This window comes from Lingula anatina, chromosome 5 (assembly GCF_051362555.1).
Source record: "Lingula anatina isolate TDL-2025a chromosome 5, LinAna3.0, whole genome shotgun sequence".
NCBI lineage: Eukaryota > Metazoa > Brachiopoda > Lingulata > Lingulida > Lingulidae > Lingula > Lingula anatina.
The window spans coordinates 20,163,841-20,184,478 of record NC_141771.1 but is presented as its reverse complement, the minus strand read 5'-3'; the positions used below and the strand labels follow the sequence as shown (position 1 = coordinate 20,184,478).

General features: G+C 35.1%; 1 long non-coding RNA gene across 1 annotated transcript; it reads right to left on the bottom strand.

The window, feature by feature from the left end:
* Positions 1–1,587: 1,587 nt before the first annotated feature.
* On the bottom strand, positions 1,588–4,267 carry LOC147761851 (uncharacterized). Its single transcript, XR_015334408.1, has 3 exons — positions 4,105–4,267; positions 3,753–3,862; positions 1,588–2,103 (listed from the first exon to the last, which is right to left on the bottom strand). It is a non-coding gene; the product is annotated as an uncharacterized LOC147761851 (long non-coding RNA).
* Between the last annotated feature and the right edge of the window lie 16,371 nt (positions 4,268–20,638).

Here is a 20,638-nt window from a genome sequence, read left to right as displayed (position 1 = left end):
TCTCATATAAGATATGTGAATGGTGAAGTGTGTAGTCAGGTGTGGCTACCAATTAACTGAGTTCCAGGTTTGTTGCGTTGCGTTGCTGTATTATGTAACATGGATAGTGCTCCTTTGGGCAGGTCAAAGGTTGGCCAAGGCAAAGCATGGTTCTGTCAAAAAAGTATCCATATGTCAGCAACTACTGCATAGAAGAATTTGAAATTTTGCATGCAAGTAGTTGGTTTCGCAGTGTGTAAAATGAGCTATGCAGTACTTTACAAATTTGTTAATCTGTGGCAGAATGACGCGAAAAAGCCAGACATTGCCAGACAGATAATTGCGCCAAACGGTCCGCACAGTTTTATAGAGTAATGCCCAGACTGATGTACCTACACAGAGGCCATACCCAATGTATTGAAATCTTACCACCAGGGTACAGGACCCACTTTCTTTCGGGGTATGCTGTTGCAACTAAACGAAAACCACCCAGTCCGTTCAGAATGAGGGGTAAATTGCCACCAAAACGCATTTTCAAGGCCTTTAACGAACACCAAACTGGTTTTAGCAGGTTAGAATACCAGACGACCTCTGAGGAACCCACTGTAAACAGCAAAACATCGTTGTATGTTTCTCCAATGAATTTTGTCGAAAAAAGATTGGTGTGCAGGGGCGGGTCCAGGATTATTTGAAGAGGGAGGGTCCGAGGATGCGAAGCCGCCCATCCCCTCCCCCCCCCCCCGCCCCGGCCCCTTTGGCGTGGGGTTCGGGGCCCGCTTAAGCCCCCCGAAATTGTTTTTTAGAGGGCGAATAGTGCCATTTGGTACGGTTTAGATCTATGATTTATCTAGTCAAAATTCGCATTTCAGAAGGGGAACATTCGTGTGATCTTTTTCAGAAATCTTTTTCAGTATGCTGTTGCAACTACACACACTGGACAATAGAAGTGTCACCCCCTAACTCAGAGTAATAAAAGTAGGCAGATCTTGGGTACTTAAAATGCCTGGTCTACTTATAATGTGACTAATGAGTATAAAACCGCTATACCATGGAATTGTAGTGTTGGTCTTGTACATGTACAGCAAATGTTATTCCTGTCTTCCTTCAATATGGCAAGATACAGGCAATTATCTAACGGTTATAGGTGCAAGTTATTAACCTGAAGAGGCGGAATAAAAGCAATGTCAGAATATCGATACAATTGAATTGTTCAGTCAGAACCGTGCAGAGGGTCTGGTCTCGGTATAGAAACACTGGATCAAGAGACAAATTGCCTCTGATGGGTCGTACATTTTTATAACCCTTTTCTGAGCAAGTACAACTGTAAAAGCGATTTGTGGTTACATCTTCATAACCCTTTTCTCTGAAAGTAAAGGTGTTTTTGTTACGTCTTTATAACCCGCTAATGATCACATAAAGGCAATTACGACATTTTCAATTCTTAGTCAGTTTTTACTACTTGGTGTTACTTGCTCAACCCAATCCATTCAATAAACATGAGAAGGTCTGTGAATTTAAAATGATAACAATTTATTGCAAAACAAATGTAGACAGAGCATAAATAAATACATAGCTTTTATTTTAATCCAGTAGCTCCATAAAAAAAAATTAAAAAAACGAAAATCCGAAAGTGTTTCTTTTGAAAATTTTATATCACACATACCACATTTATATTATAATCAACATTAAAGAACCACCAACTATTATTCCATTTACTATATAATTTATTTTTTATCCTTATGACCAATTTTGATCCATATTCATTTTTTCCTTTTCATTTCCCATGAATGCGAAAACAAAATTGTCATAATTTGAAGTCTAAACGCATGTCCATGCTGGGCAGTCTTGGGGCTTTCTCCTTTCAGACAGGGCCCCGTCCCTTTTTGGCACGATGGTCACACACCTCATACGCTCAGGTTGTTGTTTTCTGTAAAGACTGTCTAATTTTCGTTTATAGTGTTGCAGCTTGTCTGATTCCCACTGAATTTCCCTAACTACCTGCTCTCCCAACTCCTTTTCTTCATCACTAGACATATACTCTCTTTTTATTACTTGTCCAACTTTTTCTTTTTTCTTATCTGTCCAGTTTGCCATCTGCAGGGCAGTCCTTCTTCTGTGCAGTTTCTGCAAAGGTAAAAAAACAATCGATTTAGTGGTCAATAACATTGAACTGATTCCAGTCAAGCTGTTTTTTTAAAGAAATTTCGGGATCAGAAAGTTTACGTGCACACCTCACGCAGAAGTGCTGAAAAAACACACACCTCCGCAGCAGGCAGCTCAATTTACATATTAAAAAAAAATTAATTATGTGGTTACCATTAATTTTTTGCATTTCTTCATCTAACTTTATTCCGACATTATCCAACATTTTACCAAGATTACATTACACAATTACTACAGGCAAACTTCTTATCCGTATTCATTTTTTCCCTTTTCATTTCCCATGAATGTAAAAACAAAAAAGTAATTTCTGAGGCAGAGCTAAATTTACTGTTATCTGTCTGAAAATGGTAGGGATAATATGTATCAATAAGATACTTAGATGAGAAGACTCGGGTAAAACATTTACTTTAGAATTTGGGGTGATTTATGACACTTTTACCTAGCCCTTTGTTCTCCCTCATTAATTGAATATAATTATGTATGTCACCCGACCACTGTGCCTCAGAAAGTGAAAACGAATCAAAATATTTGTCAAATAAACAAGACTAATATGCAGCCAAAGAAAGAATAAGAAAAAAACATTTGTGAGGCAAAAAGGTGGCTTTCTAACTTGCCTGTGACATCAAGTTAATAAGGTGGATTAAAAAAAACTGCTTTCAAACATTCGCACCAGTACCTTCTAACTCTTGTCTTGTTATTTTCATTTCCTCCACCCTCTTCCCTTTATAGGTCATCTTTTCATAATGAAAATGTGACCCCCCCCCCCATGAAATTTTGACTCCCCCCAAAAAAACTTAATAAATCTTATTTTATTTGAGTATATGACTTTTATATTGTGGTACATGTATGCATAATGGATAATACATTTGCACTTTTTGTTAGTTTGCAGGTGAAAATTTTAATGAGAAAATAAGAAAATCAAAAATGTGTATTTTATCACCCAATGACTCCCCTATGAAAAAGCTTTTTATTTGATATTTACATGGTGATCATTTCTACATGTGTCCCTTTAGTATACTTTATGAAGAATATATTGGAAATATTTGAAAGTTTGGTGGTAAAATATTGGGTGCAAATAATGAAAAAAATAATCTTGAAAAATCTTTATATTCATACACATGGGATTTTGGACTCTAATGAAGAAAAGGCACTATTTTATATTAAGTCACCATACCATTGTTTTTCACATGGTTTGCATTGTGATGTATATTTTGTTAGTATTTAAAAGTTTAGTGGTGAAAAGTTTGGTGAAACTTGATAATTTTTGAAACAAGTATTGATCTTACTAACTGTAGGATTTGGACTCCCATATCCTTTTCATAGGAGTCATTGGGTGAGAAAATTATTTAAATTTTCTTATTTCCTCATGAAAATTTTCAAAAAGTACCAATGTATCCCCCATTATGCATACTTCAAGATAAAAGTTCTATATTCAAATAAAATAAGATTTATAAAGGTTTGTGAGGGGGAGTCAAAATTTCATGGGTGGGGGGGGGGGGGGAGTCAGAACCTTTAATGAACACTTCAAATTGACGCAATTCCAAACACCTGTTCCACTGACTTCTACAACATAGCTTGCCACTGTTTAACAACAGGTTGGAAAAACTCACTGTATATATCTGCTACTGGCCATCAGGTCTTCCCATCAACAGGTAGATAGAATTGTTTAACCTCCCTGACCACCTACTCTGTCAGTTCCGAATTTCTGTCACAGGTAAAACTGAAAAATGAGAAAGTCAAATTATAATTAAAGGAAAATTCATTTGAAAATTGCTTACACTTCATGGCTCTCTATACGAAGTATATCACTATCTGTAAACTGACAATAAGGTCTGTGCTAATATGGGAAATAAGCTGGTTTATGGTTTATCACCTGAGTGTGAAAATATAAAACTTTTCTTTAAGACCTTGACCAATGAAACATGGATCAGGCTAGTACATGTAACACAACGAGCAACAAACCTGTGGTCAAATTGCCAATGCCTGGAATCTTTTGACAGTGCTATGGACATTGCCCTAATTGCTAGCTAAAAATATTTAAAAACATATACTATAAATATATACTATTAAAGTAGACCAAATTAAAGATGGACCTAAAATCATTTCCATTTGAAACTTTTAAGTTTCTCTTAAAAGAGTCTTAAATTACTGGCATTCAACAATAAAATGTATAGTGTAATGAGATGCTCATGTGTATATCCATCTGAAGAATGTTGTTGATGCCACAATGTTCAATGTCTTCCCATAATACAACAGCAATTGTTGATGTCACAATGTTCAATGTCTTCCCATAATACAACAGCAATTGTTGATGTCACAATGTTCAATGTCTTCCCATAATACAACAACAATTGTTGATGTCACAATGTTCAATGTCTTCCCATAATACAACAGCAATTGTTGATGTCACAATGTTCAATGTATTCCCATAATACAACAGCAGTTGTTGATGTTTTGTAATGTTCAATATATTCCCATAATATAACAGCAATTGTTGATGCCACAATGTTCAATGTTTTCCCATAATACAACAGCAGTTCTTGATGTCTTGTAATGTTCAATGTCTTCCCATAATACAACTGCAATTGTTGATGTTTTGTAATGTTCAATGTCTTCCCATAATTCAACAGCAGTTGTTGATACCATAATGTTCAATGTCTTCCCATAATATAACAGCAGTTGTTGATGCCACAATGTTCAATGTCTTCCCATAATACAACTGCAATTGTTGATGTTTTGTAATGTTCAATGTCTTCCCATAATACAACAGCAGTTGTTGATGCCATAATGTTCAATGTCTTCCCATAATATAACAGCAGTTGTTGATGCTACAATGTTCAATGTCTTCCCATAATACAACTGCAATTGTTGATGTTTTGTAATGTTCAATGTCTTCCCATAATACAACAGCAGTTGTTGATGCCACAATGTTCAATGTCTTCACATAAAACAACAGCAGTTGTTGATGCCACAATGTTTAATGTATTCCCATAATACAACAGCAGTTGTTGATGCCATAATGTTCAATGTCTTCCCATAATATAACAGCAGTTGTTGATGTTTTGTAATGTTCAATGTCTTCCCATAATACAACAGCAGTTGTTGATGCCATAATGTTCAATGTCTTCCCATAATATAACAGCAGTTGTTGATGTTTTGTAATGTTCAATGTATTCCCATAATATAACAGAAATTGTTGATGCCACAATGTTCAATGTCTTCCCATTATATAACAGCAGTTGTTGATGCCACAATGTTCAATGTCTTCCCATAATACAACTGCAGTTGTTGATGTTTTGTAATGTTAAATGTCTTCCCATAATACAACAGCAATTGTTGATGCCACAATGTTCAATGTTTTCCCATAATACAACAGCAGTTCTTGATGTCTTGTAATGTTCAATGTCTTCCCATAATACAACTGCAATTGTTGATGTTTTGAAATGTTCAATGTCTTCCCATAATACAACAGCAGTTGTTGATGCCATAATGTTCAATGTCTTCCCATTATATAACAGCAGTTGTTGATGCCACAATGTTCAATGTCTTCCCATAATACAACAGCAGTTGTTGATGCCACAATGTTCAAAGTCTTCCCATAATACAACTGCAATTGTTGATGTTTTGAAATGCTCAATGTCTTCCCATAATACAACAGCAGTTGTTGATGCCATAATGTTCAATGTCTTCCCATAAAACAACAGCAGTTGTTGATGCCACAATGTTTAATGTATCCCCATAATACAACAGCAGTTGTTGATGCCATAATGTTCAATGTCTTCCCATAATATAACAGAAGTTGTTGATGTTTTGTAATGTTCAATGTCTTCCCATAATACAACAGCAGTTGTTGATGCCATAATGTTCAATGTCTTCCCATAATATAACAGCAGTTGTTGATGTTTTGTAATGTTCAATGTATTCCCATAATATAACAGCAATTGTTGATGCCACAATGTTCAATGTCTTCCCATTATATAACAGCAGTTGTTGATGCCACAATGTTCAATGTCTTCCCATAATACAACTGCAGTTGTTGATGTTTTGTAATGTTCAATTCTTCCCATAATACAACAGCAGTTCTTAATGCCACAATGTTCAATGTCTTCCCATAATACAACAGCAGTTGTTGATGCCACAATGTTCAATGTATTCCCAAAATACAACAGCAATTGTTGATGTTTTGTAATGTTCAATGTCTTCCCATAATACAACAGCAGTTGTTGATGCCACAATGTTCAATGTCTTCCCATAATATAACAGCAGTTGTTGATGCCACAATGTTCAATGTCCTCCCATAATACAACAGCAGTTGTTGATGTCTTGTAATGTTCAATGTCTTCCCATAATACAACTGCAATTGTTGATGTCACAATGTTCTCCCATAATACAACAGCAATTATTGATGTCACAATGTTCAATGTATTCCCATAATACAACTGCAATTGTTGATGTCACAATGTTCAATGTATTCCCATAATACAACTGCAATTGTTGATGTCACAATGTTCAATGTCTTCCCATAATACAACACCAATTGTTGATGTCACAATGTTCTCCCATAATACAACACCAATTGTTGATGTCACAATGTTCAATGTCTTCCCATAATACAACTGCAATTGTTGATGTCACAATGTTCAATGTCTTTCCATAATACAAGAGCAATTGTTGATGTCACAATGTTCAATGTCTTCCCATAATTCAACACCAATTGTTGATGTCACAATGTTCTCCCATAATACAACAGCAATTGTTCATGTCACAATGTTCAATGTCTTCCCATAATACAACTGCAATTGTTGATGTCACAATGTTCAATGTCTTTCCATAATACAAGAGCAATTGTTGATGTCACAATGTTCAATGTCTTTCCATAATACAAGAGCAATTGTTGATGCCACAATGTTCAATGTCTTCCCATAATACAACTGCAATTGTTCATGTTTTGTTATGTTCAATGTCTTCCCATAATACAACAGCAGTTGTTGATACCATAATGTTCAATGTCTTCCCATAATACAACAGCAGTTGTTGATGCCACAATTTTCAATGTCTTCCCATAATACAACTGCAATTGTTGATGTTTTGTAATGTTCAATGTCTTCCCATAATACAACAGCAGTTGTTGATGCCATAATGTCAATGTCTTCCCAAAATATAACAGCAGTTGTTGATGCCAAAATGTTCAATGTATTCCCATAATACAACAGCAATTGATGTTTTGTATTGTTCAATGTCTTCCCATAATACAACAGCAGTTGTTGATGCCACAATGTTTAATGTCTTCCCATAATATAACAGCAGTTGTTGATGCCACAATGTTCAACGTCCTTCCATAATACAACAGCAGTTGATGACACAATGTTCAATGCCTTTCCATAATACAAGAGCAATTGTTGATGTCACAATGTTCAATGTCTTTCCATAATACAACACCAATTGTTGATGTCACAATGTTCTCCCATAATACAACAGCAATTGTTGATGTCACAATGTTCAATGTCTTCCCATAATACAACTGCAATTGTTTATGCCACAATGTTCGACGTCCTCCCATAATACAACAGCAGTTGATGACACAATGTTCAATGTCTTTCCATAATACAAGAGCAATTGTTGATGTCACAATGTTCAATGTCTTTCCATAATACAACACCAATTGTTGATGTCACAATGTTCTCCCATAATACAACAGCAATTGTTGATGCCACAATGTTCAATGTCTTCCCATAATATAACAGCAGTTGTTGATGCCACAATGTTCAACGTCCTCCCATAATACAACAGCAGTTGATGACACAATGTTCAATGTCTTTCCATAATACAACTGCAATTGTTGATGTCACAATGTGCAATATCTTTCCATAATACAACACCAATTGTTGATGTCACAATGTTCTCCCATAATACAACAGCAATTGTTGATGTCTCAATGTTCAATGTCTTCCCATAATACAAGAGCAATTGTTGATGTCACAATGTTCAATGTCTTTCCATAATACAAGAGCAATTGTTGATGTTACAATGTTCAATGTCTTTCCATAATACAAGAGCAATTGTTGATGTCACAATGTTCAATGTCCTCCCATAATACAAATAGAATTGTTGATGTCACAATGTTCAATGTATTCCCATAATACAACACCAGTTGTTGATGCCACAATGTTCAATGTTTTCCCAAAATACAACAGCAATTGTTGATGTTTTGTAATGTTCAATGTCTTCCCATAATACAACAGCAGTTGTTGATGCCACAATGTTCAATGTCTTCCCATAATATAACAGCAGTTGTTGATGCCACAATGTTCAATGTCCTCCCATAATACAACAGCAGTTGTTGATGTCTTGATGTCTTGTAATGTTCAATGTCTTCCCATAATACAACTGCAATTGTTGATGTCACAATATTCTCCCATAATACAACAGCAATTGTTGATGTCACAATGTTCAATGTATTCCCATAATACAACTGCAATTGTTGATGTCACAATGTTCAATGTATTCCCATAATACAACTGCAATTGTTGCTGTCACAATGTTCAATGTCTTCCAATAATACAACACCAATTGTTGATGTCACAATGTTCTCCCATAATACAACACCAATTGTTGATGTCACAATGTTCAATGTCTTCCCATAATACAACTGAATTGTTGATGTCACAATGTTCAATGTCTTTCCATAATACAAGAGCAATTGTTGATGTCACAATGTTCAATGTCTTCCCATAATACAACACCAATTGTTGATGTCACAATGTTCTCCTATAATACAACAGCAATTGTTCATGTCACAATGTTCAATGTCTTCCCATAATACAACTGCAATTGTTCATGTCACAATGTTCAATGTCTTTCCATAATACAAGAGCAATTGTTGATGTCACAATGTTCAATGTCTTTCCATAATACAAGAGCAATTGTTGATGCCACAATGTTCAATGTCTTCCCATAATACAACTGCAATTGTTCATGTTTTGTAATGTTCAATGTCTTCCCATAATACAACAGCAGTTGTTGATACCATAATGTTCAATGTCTTCCCATAATATAACAGCAGTTGTTGATGCCACAATTTTCAATGTCTTCCCATAATACAACTGCAATTGTTGATGTTTTGTAATGTTCAATGTCTTCCCATAATACAACAGCAGTTGTTGATGCCAAAATGTTCAATGTCTTCCCATAATACAACAGCAATTGATGTTTTGTAATGTTCAATGTCTTCCCATAATACAACAGCAGTTGTTGATGCCACAATGTTCAATGTCTTCCCATAATATAACAGCAGTTGTTGATGCCACAATGTTCAACGTCCTCCCATAATACAACAGCAGTTGATGACACAATGTTCAATGTCTTTCCATAATACAAGAGCAATTGTTGATGTCACAATGTTCAATGTCTTTCCATAATACAACACCAATTGTTGATGTCACAATGTTCTCCCATAATACAACAGCAATTGTTGATGTCACAATGTTCAATGTCTTCCCATAATACAACTGCAATTGTTGATGCCACAATGTTCCACGTCCTCGCATAATACAACAGCAGTTGATGACACAATGTTCAATGTCTTTCCATAATACAAGAGCAATTGTTGATGTCACAATGTTCAATGTCTTTCCATAATACAACACCAATTGTTGATGTCACAATGTTCGCCCATAATACAACAGCAATTGTTGATGCCACAATGTTCAATGTCTTCCCATAATATAACAGCAGTTGTTGATGCCACAATGTTCAACGTCCTCCCATAATACAACAGCAGTTGATGACACAATGTTCAATGTCTTTCCATAATACAACTGCAATTGTTGATGTCACAATGTGCAATATCTTTCCATAATACAACACCAATTGTTGATGTCACAATGTTCTCCCATAATACAACAGCAATTGTTGATGTCACAATGTTCAATGTCTTCCCATAATACAAGAGCAATTGTTGATGTCACAATGTTCAATGTCTTTCCATAATACAAGAGCAATTGTTGATGTTACAATGTTCAATGTCTTTCCATAATACAAGAGCAATTGTTGATGTTACAATGTTCAATGTCTTTCCATAATACAAGAGCAATTGTTGATGTCACAATGTTCAATGTCCTCCCATAATACAAATAGAATTGTTGATGTCACAATGTTCAATGTATTCCCATAATACAACAGCAGTTGTTGATGTCACAATGCTCAATGTATTCCCATAATACAACAGTAATTGTTGATGTCACAATTATGTTCAATGTCCTCCCATAATACAACAGCAGTTGTTGATGTCTTGTAATGTTCAATGTCTTCCCATAATACAACAGCAGTTCTTGATGCCACAATGTTCAATGTCTTCCCATAATACAACAGCAGTTGTTGATGCCACAATGTTCAATGTCTTCCCATAATATAACAGCAGTTGTTGATGCCACAATGTTCAACGTCCTCCCATAATACAACAGCAGTTGTTGATGTCTTGTAATGTTCAATGTCTTCCCATAATACAACTGCAATTGTTAATGTCACAATGTTCTCCCATAATACAACAGCAATTGTTGATGTCACAATGTTCAATGTCTTCCCATAATACAACTGCAATTGTTGATGGCACAATGTTCAATGTCTTCCCATAATACAACTGCAATTGTTGGTGTCACAATGTTCAATGTCTTCCCATAATACAACACCAATTGTTGATGTCACAATGTTCTCCCATAATACAACACCAATTGTTGATGTCACAATGTTCAATGTCTTCCCATAATACAACTGCAATTGTTGATGTCACAATGTTCAATGTCTTTCCATAATACAAGAGAAATTGTTGATGTCACAATGTTCAATGTCTTCCCATAATATAACAGCAGTTGTTGATGCCACAATGTTCAACGTCCTCCCATAATACAACAGCAGTTGTTGATGTCTTGTAATGTAAAATGTCTTCCCATAATACAACACCAATTGTTGATGTCACAATTTTCTCCCATAATACAACAGCAATTGTTGATGTCACAATGTTCAGTGTATTCCCATAATACAACTGCAATTGTTGATGTCACAATGTTCAATGTATTCCCATAATACAACTGCAATTGTTGATGTCACAATGTTCAATGTCTTCCCATAATACAACACCAATTGTTGATGTCACAATGTTCTCCCATAATACAACACCAATTGTTGATGTCACAATGTTCAATGTCTTCCCATAATACAACTGCAATTGTTGATGTCACAATGTTCAATGTCTTTCCATAATACAAGAGCAATTGTTGATGTCACAATGTTCAATGTCTTTCCATAATACAAGAGCAATTGTTGATGCCACAATGTTCAATGTCTTCCCATAATACAACTGCAATTGTTCATGTTTTGTTATGTTCAATGTCTTCCCATAATACAACAGCAGTTGTTGATACCATAATGTTCAATGTCTTCCCATAATACAACAGCAGTTGTTGATGCCACAATTTTCAATGTCTTCCCATAATACAACTGCAATTGTTGATGTTTTGTAATGTTCAATGTCTTCCCATAATACAACAGCAGTTGTTGATGCCATAATGTTCAATGTCTTCCCAAAATATAACAGCAGTTGTTGATGCCAAAATGTTCAATGTATTCCCATAATACAACAGCAATTGATGTTTTGTATTGTTCAATGTCTTCCCATAATACAACAGCAGTTGTTGATGCCACAATGTTTAATGTCTTCCCATAATATAACAGCAGTTGTTGATGCCACAATGTTCAACGTCCTCCCATAATACAACAGCAGTTGATGACACAATGTTCAATGTCTTTCCATAATACAAGAGCAATTGTTGATGTCACAATGTTCAATGTCTTTCCATAATACAACACCAATTGTTGATGTCACAATGTTCTCCCATAATAGAACAGCAATTGTTGATGTCACAATGTTCAATGTCTTCCCATAATACAACTGCAATTGTTTATGCCACAATGTTCGACGTCCTCCCATAATACAACAGCAGTTGATGACACAATGTTCAATGTCTTTCCATAATACAAGAGCAATTGTTGATGTCACAATGTTCAATGTCTTTCCATAATACAACACCAATTGTTGATGTCACAATGTTCTCCCATAATACAACAGCAATTGTTGATGCCACAATGTTCAATGTCTTCCCATAATATAACAGCAGTTGTTGATGCCACAATGTTCAACGTCCTCCCATAATACAACAGCAGTTGATGACACAATGTTCAATGTCTTTCCATAATACAACTGCAATTGTTGATGTCACAATGTGCAATATCTTTCCATAATACAACACCAATTGTTGATGTCACAATGTTCTCCCATAATACAACAGCAATTGTTGATGTCTCAATGTTCAATGTCTTCCCATAATACAAGAGCAATTGTTGATGTCACAATGTTCAATGTCTTTCCATAATACAAGAGCAATTGTTGATGTTACAATGTTCAATGTCTTTCCATAATACAAGAGCAATTGTTGATGTCACAATGTTCAATGTCCTCCCATAATACAAATAGAATTGTTGATGTCACAATGTTCAATGTATTCCCATAATACAACACCAGTTGTTGATGCCACAATGTTCAATGTCTTCCCAAAATACAACAGCAATTGTTGATGTTTTGTAATGTTCAATGTCTTCCCATAATACAACAGCAGTTGTTGATGCCACAATGTTCAATGTCTTCCCATAATATAACAGCAGTTGTTGATGCCACAATGTTCAATGTCCTCCCATAATACAACAGCAGTTGTTGATGTCTTGTAATGTTCAATGTTTTCCCATAATACAACTGCAATTGTTGATGTCACAATATTCTCCCATAATACAACAGCAATTGTTGATGTCACAATGTTCAATGTATTCCCATAATACAACTGCAATTGTTGATGTCACAATGTTCAATGTATTCCCATAATACAACTGCAATTGTTGCTGTCACAATGTTCAATGTCTTCCCATAATACAACACCAATTGTTGATGTCACAATGTTCTCCCATAATACAACACCAATTGTTGATGTCACAATGTTCAATGTCTTCCCATAATACAACTGCAATTGTTGATGTCACAATGTTCAATGTCTTTCCATAATACAAGAGCAATTGTTGATGTCACAATGTTCAATGTCTTCCCATAATACAACACCAATTGTTGATGTCACAATGTTCTCCTATAATACAACAGCAATTGTTCATGTCACAATGTTCAATGTCTTCCCATAATACAACTGCAATTGTTCATGTCACAATGTTCAATGTCTTTCCAGAATACAAGAGCAATTGTTGATGTCACAATGTTCAATGTCTTTCCATAATACAAGAGCAATTGTTGATGCCACAATATTCAATGTCTTCCCATAATACAACTGCAATTGTTCATGTTTTGTAATGTTCAATGTCTTCCCATAATACAACAGCAGTTGTTGATACCATAATGTTCAATGTCTTCCCATAATATAACAGCAGTTGTTGATGCCACAATTTTCAATGTCTTCCCATAATACAACTGCAATTGTTGATGTTTTGTAATGTTCAATGTCTTCCCATAATACAACAGCAGTTGTTGATGCCAAAATGTTCAATGTCTTCCCATAATACAACAGCAATTGATGTTTTGTAATGTTCAATGTCTTCCCATAATACAACAGCAGTTGTTGATGCCACAATGTTCAATGTCTTCCCATAATATAACAGCAGTTGTTGATGCCACAATGTTCAACGTCCTCCCATAATACAACAGCAGTTGATGACACAATGTTCAATGTCTTTCCATAATACAAGAGCAATTGTTGATGTCACAATGTTCAATGTCTTTCCATAATACAACACCAATTGTTGATGTCACAATGTTCTCCCATAATACAACAGCAATTGTTGATGTCACAATGTTCAATGTCTTCCCATAATACAACTGCAATTGTTGATGCCACAATGTTCCACGTCCTCGCATAATACAACAGCAGTTGATGACACAATGTTCAATGTCTTTCCATAATACAAGAGCAATTGTTGATGTCACAATGTTCAATGTCTTTCCATAATACAACACCAATTGTTGATGTCACAATGTTCGCCCATAATACAACAGCAATTGTTGATGCCACAATGTTCAATGTCTTCCCATAATATAACAGCAGTTGTTGATGCCACAATGTTCAACGTCCTCCCATAATACAACAGCAGTTGATGACACAATGTTCAATGTCTTTCCATAATACAACTGCAATTGTTGATGTCACAATGTGCAATATCTTTCCATAATACAACACCAATTGTTGATGTCACAATGTTCTCCCATAATACAACAGCAATTGTTGATGTCACAATGTTCAATGTCTTCCCATAATACAAGAGCAATTGTTGATGTCACAATGTTCAATGTCTTTCCATAATACAAGAGCAATTGTTGATGTTACAATGTTCAATGTCTTTCCATAATACAAGAGCAATTGTTGATGTCACAATGTTCAATGTCCTCCCATAATACAAATAGAATTGTTGATGTCACAATGTTCAATGTATTCCCATAATACAACAGCAGTTGTTGATGTCACAATGTTCAATGTATTCCCATAATACAACAGTAATTGTTGATGTCACAATTATGTTCAATGTCCTCCCATAATACAACAGCAGTTGTTGATGTCTTGTAATGTTCAATGTCTTCCCATAATACAACAGCAGTTCTTGATGCCACAATGTTCAATGTCTTCCCATAATACAACAGCAGTTGTTGATGCCACAATGTTCAATGTCTTCCCATAATATAACAGCAGTTGTTGATGCCACAATGTTCAACGTCCTCCCATAATACAACAGCAGTTGTTGATGTCTTGTAATGTTCAATGTCTTCCCATAATACAACTGCAATTGTTGATGTCACAATGTTCTCCCATAATACAACAGCAATTGTTGATGTCACAATGTTCAATGTCTTCCCATAATACAACTGCAATTGTTGATGGCACAATGTTCAATGTCTTCCCATAATACAACTGCAATTGTTGGTGTCACAATGTTCAATGTCTTCCCATAATACAACACCAATTGTTGATGTCACAATGTTCTCCCATAATACAACACCAATTGTTGATGTCACAATGTTCAATGTCTTCCCATAATACAACTGCAATTGTTGATGTCACAATGTTCAATGTCTTTCCATAATACAAGAGCAATTGTTGATGTCACAATGTTCAATGTCTTCCCATAATACAACACCAATTGTTGATGTCACAATGTTCTCCCATAATACAACAGCAATTGTTGATGTCACAATGTTCAATGTCTTCCCATAATATAACAGCAGTTGTTGATGCCACAATGTTCAACGTCCTCCCATAATACAACAGCAGTTGTTGATGTCTTGTAATGTAAAATGTCTTCCCATAATACAACACCAATTGTTGATGTCACAATGTTCTCCCATAATACAACAGCAATTGTTGATGTCACAATGTTCAGTGTATTCCCATAATACAACTGCAATTGTTGATGTCACAATGTTCAATGTATTCCCATAATACAACTGCAATTGTTGATGTCACAATGTTCAATGTCTTCCCATAATACAACACCAATTGTTGATGTCACAATGTTCTCCCATAATACAACACCAATTGTTGATGTCACAATGTTCAATGTCTTCCCATAATACAACTGCAATTGTTGATGTCACAATGTTCAATGTCTTTCCATAATACAAGAGCAATTGTTGGTGTCACAATGTTCAATGTCTCCCCATAATACAACACCAATTGTTGATGTCACAATGTTCTCCCATAATACAACAGCAATTGTTCATGTCACAATGTTCAATGGCTTCCCATAATACAACTGCAATTGTTGATGTCACAATGTTCAATGTCTTTCAATAATACAAGAGCAATTGTTGATGTCACAATGTTCAATGTCTTCCCATAATACAACAGCAATTGTTGATGTCACAATGTTCTCCCATAATACAACAGCAATTGTTGATGTCACAATGTTCAATGTCTTCCCATAATACAACTGCAATTGTTGATGTCACAATGTTCAATGTCTTTCCATAATACAAGAGCAATTGTTGATGTCACAATGTTCAATGTCTTCCCATAATACAACTGCAATTGTTCATGTTTTATAATGTTCAATGTCTTCCCATAATACAACAGCAGTTGTTGATACCATAATGTTCAATGTCTTCCCATAATATAACAGCAGTTGTTGATGCCACAATGTTCAATGTCTTCCCATAATACAAGAGCAATTGTTGATGTCACAATGTTCAATGTCTTCCCATAATACAACAGCAATTGTTGATGTCACAATGTTCTCCCATAATACAACAGCAGTTGTTGATGCCACAATGTTCAATGTCTTCCCATAATATAACAGCAGTTGTTGATGCCACAATGTTCAACATCCTCCCATAATACAACAGCAGTTGATGACACAATGTTCAATGTCTTTCCATAATACAAGAGCAATTGTTGATGTCACAATGTTCAATGTCTTTCCATAATACAACACCAATTGTTGATGTCACAATGTTCTCCCATAATACAAGAGCAATTGTTGATGTCACAATGTTCAATGTCTTCCCATAATACAACACCAATTGTTGATGTCACAATGTTCAATGTCTTTCCATAATACAAGAGCAATTGTTGATGTTACAATGTTCAATGTCCTCCCATAATACAAATAGAATTGTTGATGTCACAATGTTCAATGTATTCCCATAATACAACAGCAGTTGTTGATGTCACAATGTTCAGTGTATTCCCATAATACAACAGTAATTGTTGATGTCACAATTATGTTCAATGTCCTCCCATAATACAACAGCAGTTGTTGATGTCTTGTAATGTTCAATGTATTCCCATAATACAACTGCAATTGTTGATGTCACAATATTCAATGTCTTCCCATAATACAACAGCAGTTGTTGATGTCTTGTAATGTTCAATGTCTTCCCATAATACAACTGCAATTGTTGATGTTTTGTAATGTTCAATGTATTCCCATAATACAACAGCAGTTGTTGATGCCACAATGTTCAATGTCTTCCCATAATACAACCGCAGTTGTTGATGCCACAATGTTCAATGTCTTCCCTTAATACAACTGCAATTGTTGATGGTTTGTAATGTTCAATGTCTTCCCATAATACAACAGCAGTTGTTGATTCCACAATGTTCAATGTCTTCCCATAATACAACTGCAATTGTTGATGTCACAATGTTCTCCCATAATACAACAGCAATTGTTGATGTCACAATGTTCAATGTATTCCCATAATACAACAGCAATTGTTGATGTCACAATGTTCAATGTCTTCCCATAATACAACACCAATTGTTGATGTCACAATGTTCTCCCATAATACAACTTCAATTGTTGATGTCACAATGTTCAATGTCTTTCCATAATACAAGAGCAATTGTTGATGTCACAATGTTCAATGTCCTCCCATAATACAAATAGAATTGTTGATGTCACAATGTTCAATGTATTCCCATAATACAACAGCAATTGTTGATGTCACAATGTTCAATGCCTTACCATAATACAACTGCAACTGTTGATGTCACAATGTTCAATGTCTTCCCATAATAAAACTGCAATATGTCTCAATGTTCAATGCATTCCCATAATACAACACCAACTGTTGATGTAGCATTGTTCAATGTCTTCCTATATTAAAATAGCAATTTTTCATATAACAATACTTAGTGTATTCCTATAATACAACAGTAATTGTTGATGTCACAATTATGTTCAGTGTCCTCCCATAATACAACAGCAGTTGTTGATGTATTGTAATGTTCAATGTCTTCCCATAATACAACTGCAATTGTTGATGTCACAATATTCAATGTCTTCCCATAATACAACTGCAATAGTTGATGTCACAATGTTCAACGTCTTTCCATAATACAACAGCAGTTGTTGATGCCACAATGTTCAATGTCTTCCCATAATATAACAGCAGCTGTTGATGCCACAATGTTCAATGTCTTCCCATAATATAACAGCAGTTGTTGATGCCACAATTATGTTTATTGTCTTCCCATAATACAACAGCAATTGTTGATGTCACAATGGCAGCATGAAAGGGAACTGTACGACATACACACTGATCGAAGCTATTGACCTTATTTCTAGGACAATATGCCAGAATGCTTTTGGTCGATTATACCAAAGCATTCCATAGAATAGACCATACCCTGCTTTATCAAAAACTGCCTGAATTAGGTATCCCAGGAATTATTTCAAACTGGATTTACAGCTTCCGAACTGAGAGGAAACAAAGTGTGAAGATAGGTAGTGTGAAATCAGACTGGCAATGCATTAATGCTGGTGTGCCATAAGGCACAAAACTTGGTTCAGTTTTATTTGTCATTATGATTAACGATATGAGCACCAAATGTGACACATTCAAATATGTAGATGATCCCACAATTCTAAGCTACGGGAATACCAAACTGCAGGACAATCTCCCTGATGCAACAACAGAACTCACTCTCTGGTCCCATGCTAATAAACTAACAATAAATACTACCAAGACCAAAGAGATCATATTTGATTTCTCCAAAAAAGGACGCAAAACTACACCCTTACTAATAGATAATCAAAGGATTGAGATAGTGGGGTCTGCTGTCTTCTTAGGGGTTAGGATCAGTAGTGATTTGAGCTAGGAAGGTCACATCTGTGATATTTGTAAAACAAGGCAGCAAAGCTGTCAAATGTACAGACAAAAAGCAGAAAATAACAATGCACAAAATAGGCTACTGTCAATTCTGATGCAAAAGTACATTATGCTTAAGGTATTTCCATACTTTTAGATTCTCTAATTTAATTGTCTCCAAACTTTGCACCAATGAAGTACAGGTGAAACTGGTAATAAAAATGATTTTTTTTGATATGGTCACCGGTTTAGTTTCCTCACCACAGCCAACTGAAATATGGACTAAAATGCTAGAATTGGATATCGCAGCGCCTCTATATAAATAAGTTTTCAGGCCCAGTATATCACTCCTGAGGGGGATAATTACACCTGTTAAGATTTTAATGAAGAGAAAAGAGAATATTTTTACATTTTTTCATACATTTATTGTTGTTTCTATTTTTAGAACTGACCTCATCATGTTTCTACGCCACCTGGTGGCCAGTTTGGAAACCAACAATTTTACACAAAATTGGTCATTGTACCCAATCCCTGAATTTAATTTTCATGAAAATGAGCAAAAACACTCTCCTATGAGTACTTCATGACATGATGTTAAAAAAATAGTAGGTCATCAGGCTAAATATTGAAATATAGTCAATTGAAATTATCAAAAAAAGGCAAAAAATGCCGAAAAATGTAATGTCACCTCAGTTCAAGCCCCAAATATACATCACTTCAACTCTATAGCCCTCAAAGTAGCATTCATGGTATTTCTCACTATATTTAGTTGCTGAATATTTCATAATTGAGAATATAATGAAAGACAGGGGGGATCCAGGGATTCTTGGGAGGGGGTTCTATTTAGGGAGGGGGTTCGTGAAATTGCCCTGTGAAATGAACTTGCCAGCCTTTCTGGGTGGAATATTACTCATCTTTAGGGATTTATAATTTCAAAACAACACAGCACATGGTAAATAAAAGCTGGTGACTAGAGGAAGTGCATGCTTATATTGTCCTCCAGTGCAGGAGAGCTTGATGCTGCAGTGGCTCCCTCTATACATGCAGTATGGAAATACCTTAACTGCAAATTCCACATCAAATTTTAATTATGCTCAACAGGTAATACTGATGTAAGTAAAATGTGTAACAAGCATAAGGCTTCAGGCCAATGGGAGTTCAAGTTCACACTCTGAAAATGCCAAAATGAGAAAAATGAAAATTTCACACAAAACTGCATAAATTCAATAATAAATGATAACCCAATTGAGCTGGCCTTTTTATTTGAACTGCATGTCAATCCTAAAAATCATACTTGTAAGTTAAAAATAATTATAAGTAACACAGTTTTCTTTTCATAATGTTTGTAGTAGCAGTGCAAAAAGATTTTTGTAAATTTTGATGCAACATTACATAAAAAATAACGGAATAATTATCACCAATTTTTGATAATTGATTATAAATAGCATGGAAATGTAGAAAACTTGATTACCATTCAGCTTCATGTCCATGGGAGCTCTGAGTCCCACAATGAATATGCCAAAACGATAATAATGAGTATTTCACTAAAATGTATAGCTTCCAGAAAAAGAAGCCAATTAGACTGCTTTTGAAGCTCAGGCCGCATTTTAGTCCTGTGTTTCTTTTTTGAAAGTTTCACAGTCATAAGTAACATGGTTTTCCCATAATGGTCATCATGGCAGCAGCACCAAAAATTGTTTTCTTCTATTTTGATGCAACATTACATAACTTAACAGCATAATGACCATCAATTTTTAATAATAAAATAAACGTATCATGGATTTTCAGAAAATGTGACTAGCATGG